The sequence below is a fragment of the Silene latifolia genome, chromosome 1 (genome assembly GCF_048544455.1).
Source record: "Silene latifolia isolate original U9 population chromosome 1, ASM4854445v1, whole genome shotgun sequence".
Classification (NCBI taxonomy): Eukaryota; Viridiplantae; Streptophyta; class Magnoliopsida; order Caryophyllales; family Caryophyllaceae; genus Silene; species Silene latifolia.
In genome coordinates this window covers 108,724,574-108,732,592 of record NC_133526.1, presented here as the reverse complement: position 1 = coordinate 108,732,592, position 8,019 = coordinate 108,724,574, and the positions used below count along the sequence as shown (strand labels likewise).

Here is an 8,019-nt window from a genome sequence, read left to right as displayed (position 1 = left end):
TGATTCCCCTATGAACCCATGACACCCTAGTGCTTTTAATCAATTGTTTACACCCTTATTTCATTTACCTTGTTAGTTTATTTTCATTGTTATTTTAGTTTAGTGACCTTCTACATCAACCCAATTTGTGACACCCCTAGACACCACTAGTTACAATAGAATCTTCATTTCAATACCCGTCCCTTGGGATCCGACCTTTACTTGCCTCTTTACTAATTGTAGAGTTGTTTGTGAAGTATAAATTGTGTTTTGTATCGACCATTGACCAACGACCACATATGCTTAATTGTGAACACCAAATGGCTCCGATCAAAAATGGCGCCGTCTTGGGGACGGTGTTTAATTGATTTAAGATTTCTTTTATTGTTTTTAGTTGTGTCTTTTTCACCTTGGGGAAGTAAAACTCCTCAAGGTTTGTTCTAATTGTTTTCTAGTTGTTTGATATTTTGCATGTCTAGAAGGTTACAAGGAGATTTGTTACCTTTTGACCGTGAAATCGAAAGAACCTTGACGAATAATAGGAGACTTGTTAGGAGGAATTTGGGAGGTGTTGGTGAAGTTGTTCAACCCACTAGTGAGTTTGTCAATCCTTTCGCAATAGAAGGAGAAGAGAACCCATTAAACAATACCACACAAAATCCACCTACAATGCCTAAATTCTCGTCACACTCTATACCCACCGAGGAGGATCTACCAAATGGTACTCCTACCCCACAACATCTTACCGGAAACTTTATTGCCAAGTCCGCCTTCATTCAACTAGTTGAGAGGAGCCAATTCGGGGAAATGCCTAGTGAGGACCCTCATTCTCATATGGAAACATTTTGTGATTATTGTGAAGCTATCTCTCAAACGGGCGTGACTCAAGACCAAATAAGATGGGTCTTATTTCCTTTTTCGTTAATCGGCACCGCAAAGCAATGGTTGAAGGGCCTTGATAAGACCACCCTTGGAATAGATTCTTGGAAGAAGCTAGCTCTAGCTTTCTACAAAAAATTCTACCCACTGGAGAAGACCAATATGCTAAGAGCTCAAATTACGGGTTTTAAGCAAAGGGATGAAGAGTCTTTGTATGAAGCTTGGGAGCGGTTCAAAGGTATTTGTCGCTCATGTCCTCACCATGGACTTAGCGAATGGTTTTTAGTACAACAATTTTGGAATGGTTTATATGAAGATTCAAGGAACATTCTCAATATGGGATCAAATGGAATGTTCACCGAAGTTGATGACAATCAAACATGGAACAAGATTGAGGAAATGGCGGTCCATAATTCGCAATATAGTAGGCCTCGCAAGGCTACTAGAGGAGGAAAGTATGAAGTAGACACCGTGACTCAATTGGGTGCTCAACTTAGTGCTCACATTGACACAATCAACTTGAAGTTTGAACAAGCTATGGCTAGACTTGAGGAAAGCTCAAAATCATCAAAGCATCATGTCAATGCCATGACGGCATCCTCATCAATCCCAAGCGGGATATGTGAGAATTGTGGAACCTTGGGTCATGACTCAAGTGAATGTAGGGGAACAACCGAACAAGTCAATGCTTTCCAAGCTTACAAAAGTGGCACCCCTTATTCAAATTTTTACAATGAAAACACCAAGTTCCACCCAAATCTCTCATACAAGAGCCAAAATGTCCAAAACCCTCAAACTACATACACTCCACCACCCATGAGAAATCAAAATCAAAGACCCTTTTTCAATCAAAACCAAGGCTACCAAAACCAAAATCCATACAATCACCACAATGACCAAAGTTTTGATGTCCAAAAAGCGGTCATTCAAATGCAAAAAAATCAACAAGAATTCTTCACCCAAATGCAAAAGGATAGCCAAGCAAAGGATACCACCATCAACAACATTCTAGCTCACACCAAGATGTTGGAAACACAATTGACCCAACTAGCATCTTCAAGCTCATCAAGACAAAAGGGGCAATTACCACCTCAAGGTAATCCCCCTAGACATGAAACGGTTAGTGCCATTCACTTGAGAAGTGGTACAAGATATGAAGCACCGAAAAAGTAAGTTGAGGATGAAGTTGTGAGAGCTAGTGAGAATGAAGTTGTGGTGGAAGGTCCCAAAGAAGGGGAATCATCAAAAGAAGAAAGTTCAAAGAAAAATGAAGACAAAACCAAAGAAAAGGAGCCCATTGTGATTAGACTTCCTTTTCCAAGTCGTCAAGCCAAGCCCAAATTTGATGATCAACTTGGAAAGTTCATGGAAATTGTGAAGAACTTAGAAGTCTCAATTCCTTTCACGGAATTAATCAATCACGTTCCGGCCTATGCAAAGTACATGAAAGATATCCTCACAAAGAAGAAGTCAATCCGGAAACTTGAGACTATCGCCTTCACTAAGGTGAGTAGTGCAATTCTTCAAGGGAGTTCACCTCCAAAGTTAAAGGATCCGGGAAGCTTCTCAATACCGTGTACCATCGGCGACACAACGATCCACAAAGCCTTATGTGATCTAGGGGCTAGTGTGAGTGTCATGCCGTACTCGGTAAGTAAAAGGTTGGGAATGGGAGAGCTTAAATGTACCAACATCACTCTTCAAATGGCCGATAGATCGACGAAGACACCGCTAGGGATATGGGAAGATGTCCCCGTGCGAATTGGGAAGTTTTTCATCCCGGTGGACTTTGTCATTGTTGATATGGAGGAAGATTCCAACATTCCAATCATCTTAGGAAGACCTTTCCTACACACCGCGGGTGCGGTAATTGATGTGAAACATGGGGAGCTCACTCTAGAAGTGGGAGATGAAAGCATAACTTTTAATCTTGACAAGACCATGAGAGCTCCTCGTTTGCATGAGCCATGTTTCATGATTGATCATTATAGCCGAAAAGATGAAAAGAAGAAATCGGAACTCCAATGGAAGAAGAAAGTTGAAGATGCTCCATTCAAAGAGCAAGTGAGTTGTGAAAAGGAGAGCTTGCAAAGCTCATCAAAATCAACCAAGGAAGAAGAAGATGGCCTCATTGGCCAAGAAAAGAAATTGGGAGAGTTGTCTCCATCCAAGCAAGAGATTTTCAATGATCAACTCCATGAAGTTTGTGGTCTTTGGGACGACGAATTTGAAGGGATCTTTAATCCCTACATTGGGCATGCCATCGATCATGATCAACAACAAGGGCCACGGTCTATTGAGGACCTCTACCACAACAATGAACAAGCTTTTAATTACTTCTTCGAGGTGTTGAGCAACATCAACAACACCTTGAACATGCCCCCTTGACATCTCATCAAGAATGAGAGTTTGGTGGAGTCCTCCCTAAACCACCACTTGTAAATACTTCTAACTCCCTAACTTACACTTTAATTTTTGTATTGCATTTTTGTCATTTTTGGATTTTATTTACTTTGATCAACATAATTGTCATGAAAAGAGAGAAGTGAGGGAGGGACTAATGATTTTAATTGATGTGTAGTGCTTTACCTTAGTGCGGGGATGGCAATTGCCTAGGCTATTCATGCCTTAGTAGTGCCCCCGCAATGAAGAACACAAGATTTGAAAGAAAGAATGATAAGGGAATGCGTTGGTGCACGGATGGAACTGAATCCGTGTACACAAGGACCAATCCGAGCGGATTCCTGAGAATCCGCCCGTCTGCAGTGGATCCAAGCGTCCTGCTGAGAAGACGCCCGTCTTGGGCTGGGCTGAAAACTGCAAATTCTTGTCTGTTGAAGAATCCGAGCGGATTTCTGGAAAGACGCCCGTCTCTCAGAATCCGTCCGTCTTGTGACCAATCCGCCCGTCTTGCAGCTGAAGAAAAACAAAGAAAAAATCTCTGGATAAGAATCCGTCCGTCCTGTGCGAAATCCGCCCGTCTCACCCAAAAAGAATCCGAGCGGATTCTCCAGAATCCGCCCGTCTCTAGGCGGGATTTTTGAAAATTTGAAGCTGAAGAATCCGAGCGGATTGCGCCTAATCCGCACGGATTGTCCCTGCAATTCGAAAATGTCGAGTTCTTTAAATACCCACCCCACCTTCATTCATTCATTCATTCACTCATAAACACTACCCATAACATCAAAACCCTCATCCTCTCCATCTCAAAAACAAAAACCCTCAACAAAACTCACCAAAATCAAATCAAACCATCTTTCAAATAACAAATCAACCACTCCATCTTCATTAACAATCAAAACCAAGCACAAAATCTTCACCTTTGAATTGATTTTTGTTCTCATAAAGGCAAAGCCTTTCACCTTCAAAATCAATTTGGGCATTCTACAAATTGAAGATTTTTGATCTTTTTCTTGGTTAGCTCACCAAATGGCAAGAACAAAGGGAGCAACAAAAGCAAAAGCAAAGGCACCAAAGACTACAACTCTTTCTCAAAGGCAAAAAGCTCTACAAATGAAGAAAGCTTTGACAATGGTGGTATCAACACCAAGCTTGGAAGTGCAACCACCTCAACAAATTTCTATGGAAGCATCACCCTCTACTCCGGTAATTAATCAACTCTTGCATTACCCGGAGGTAACATTCATTTCCGATTCTCATAGAAATACATTTGTCAAGTTTGCCATGAAACAAATTCAATCCACCAAATTCATATGTCAAGATGCTTTAGAGAAGTTGGGTATTCTTGAACAAACAAGAGTCTTTTTCAATGCCATGGGTTTAAAGAAATTGTTTGAAATGAAGGAAGTAACATACCCCTCCCTTGTCTTGGAATTCTTAAGTTCTTTAAAAGTGACAAAAGTTGAGAATAGGGAAAATATTGAGTTCCGTCTAGCTAACACTAGTAGACGCATTACCTTTCCGGAATTGGGTAAAATATTGGGTCTTAGCGATGAACATAAATTCTATAAGCAATATGGGAAGTATGATCCCGAGCCTCTTTGGGAGGCAATCTCCGGGAGGAAATTTGAAGATTTTAAAGCTTGTCGTGCTCTTTTGGTCCATCATCCGGGCATAAGAATATGGCACAAGGTTGTGGGAAATACCATAATTGCTAGGAAAGACACCAATCATTTTACGGGACTCGATTTTATCCTCCTTGAATCAACTTTGAATATTGGAAGAATTCACACCAAGCCTTACAATTCTTTGAGGCTATTGGTTGATAGATGGCTCCATGTAGATAGTGGGAAGAAGGGTCAAACCGTAATCGTTAATGGCGGCCTTGTCACGGTCCTAGCCAAGCACTTTGATCCTAATGTCAATAAGGATAGCAAGTACAAGGCTAAGGATGGTGGCCATCTTATTGATATGTCCACCTTGATTAACAAGTTTAAGTGGGTTGCTCACAATCCCCTTGATACCAAGTATGGGTGGCTTACAAGTGAGGCTCGATCATTCACTCTACCCGCAAAGATTTGCCGTCTTAGTGTCCACCGGACCAACTATTTACTCCCCCTATCCACGGAAGCCGAGTACATCATTCAACAACAAAAGGGTGATCATGAAACTCCCTCCTCTTCCATTTTTATACCACCTTACCCCTATGATTATGAAGAGTTCAAACCGCAAGGAGTTGAAATTGGAAAAGATTATGTCACTCTTCTAATGCAAGCCATGCACAAGCAAGCTTATGAAGATCGGAAGAATGCTTATTTGGCTCAATATCCTCCCCTCCTACATCTAGCTAGGCAAGGACTCCTTGATCCATCTTGTCCTTTGCCTAGTTGGGCGGATAGAGAAGCCTTATTTCCGGGTGCATCTAGGGACGCGGTGGAAGGCAACGGGGTTGTTGGAAATGATGAGGAATTTGATGATAACATTGAGGAAGAAGCAAGTGGAGATGAAGAAAGAGATGGTGAAGATAATGATGAGGAAGATGGTGATGAGGAAAGCAAAGAAGAAAGTGCCAAGGAAAGTGGCAATGTGACCACTTCTCATGAGGGAAGTGATGACGATAGTAGCATGATGGAAGACTAGCCTTGGAGATTCCTACTCTCCCACGGTTTGTCTATATCTCTTTGTATTCTATTTCATTTTGATCATTGTTGGTTTAAGTCCTAGCAACATCAAAGGACTCCCACCTCGGTTCCTTTGAGGTGTTCTTTATTGTTCCCACTTTTGTAAAATCCAAAATGACAATCTAGTCTCATGCATAGCATAGCATGTGCATGAACTCCCCCATGCTTTGACATTAGCAATAGTGTCTTACTTGGTTTGGGGAAGTTAATGCATACGCAACGGGAGGTAATTTAAATTATCCTCTCCGTCATAACAAAAATCATGCATCATGTAGTATATTTTAGTAGAATTGCATTTAGTATAGAAAATCATGCATCATCCTTGCATAATTTCCATCATTTTGGCCATTGAGGACAATGCCCATATTAGTGTGGGGATGGGAATTCTAACACTTAGCTTTTATTCAAAAACCATAAAAATTGAAAAAAATTCAAAAATTTAAAAATTTAAAAATTGAAAAAACCAAAAACAAGTTCATTTCCCTTGTATATATTGTCTTGTATATATTGTGTTCGTTCATCCTTGTTCACTTTGATTGACTACGCCACATCCGAGACATGAGGATATTGAAGACCGCATGGTATGATCTTTCCAATCTCCTTTTTCCTCTTTATGTTAATGACTATGTGGCTTTATTTTGATTGATGCGGTAAAACAATGTGAATTTAGGATTGCATCTAGTTTATTTGGCATGTTAGTTGGTAGAATCATTTGCATTAGGATGTGTATATGTTAGTTGCATCATGGCATGTAGTTTGCATGTTAGAAAAATTTTGCGAAACCGTCTACTTGGGAAGCTTGACAAGTGTATATAGGCCCTAGTAGATGCTTTTTGTTCTTAAGACTTTGCTTGTTAGAATATTTGTAAAACACCCTAGGATGTGTCATGCTAGTATCCTTTGACCCATGGATTAAGGCCTAGTCAATAGTACCTTGTGGTGTGATAACTCCTTGGCTACCGTTTATTCCAAGGTGACCCTTGAAACCATGCATACTTCTATCATTCATCCATGTTCTACCACATTTTTGTCATCAAAGGGAATGGGCACAAAAAGAAATCTATTTGAGTTCAATGAAATGAAAAAGTGAAAGAAAGTTTGCAAAAATGCATCAAATGAAAAGAGGAGCAAAAATAGAACTCCTAAAGCTTCAAATACAAGGCACCCTCGTTACTAATTGGGGTGACTTTGAAAATGTTCAAAAAGAAATGCAAAAAAAAATTGTCAAGTATTGAAAAGCCAAAAATCAAAAAGAAATGGCAAAGAAAGTGTTCTCAAATGTCAAATGCCACAAGAAATTGGGGGGAAAAACAAAAACAAAAGCAAACTCCCAAAGTGAAACTCAAATATCTATCGATCCCTTTATCCATCGTATCCATTTTTGTGCATGGTAGAGAGGGGACGACCCTTCTTCTTGTCTAGGCAAGAGGGGGAATTCCGCGATCCTCCAGTGTTTCTAACACCATAGGGAGTCTACTCTTGACAAAAGCATTTAACGATTGAGGACAAAGGTACCCTAGCTTGACACCTTTTGGAGGTGATTTATTGGTATCCTTCTAGGCTCAGTAGTTTGAACAAATTGCATCTATGAAGGATTGTGTACCCTTGAATTGCTTCCCTTGTAGATAATTTCCGCCACTTAGATGAGGAAAGTGGCTATTCTTTTGTAGATGCATCCATTACTTGATTTTGCGTGCTTAATGTTTGGATGTGTCGCCATTTTGGCAAGACCCACCTTGCCTTGCAAGAAGGCATCCTACCTCATGGTTGTCTTGTTGTGAGTTGAAGGGGCGGAGTGAGACCCGCTAATTGTCTCATATCGGCTATTATTATTAGGTTAGTTTAGTATTGGTCCTAGTCTTTGTCACCTCTTTACTCGGGACGAGCAAAGGTTCGGTTTGGGGATATTTGATGCGACCATAATTGGCGCATATTTAGCCCCCGAATTACCATTGTTTCTATGCTTTTTAGTGCCTATTTGGGTCATTTCTTATCTTTATTTCTTTGTTTTGCATATTCTTTGAGATTTTGATCCCTTGGTAGGAGAGGAGTAAGAATCTTGCATTTTCATGGCAAAACA

The 8,019-nt window shown here is 40.5% G+C and overlaps 1 non-coding gene across 1 annotated transcript; it reads right to left on the bottom strand.

Moving 5' to 3' along the window:
- Positions 1-1,020: 1,020 nt before the first annotated feature.
- LOC141618326 (small nucleolar RNA R71) lies at positions 1,021-1,127 on the bottom strand. The gene has a single exon (XR_012531364.1). It is a non-coding gene; the product is annotated as a small nucleolar RNA R71 (small nucleolar RNA).
- Positions 1,128-8,019: the final 6,892 nt, after the last annotated feature.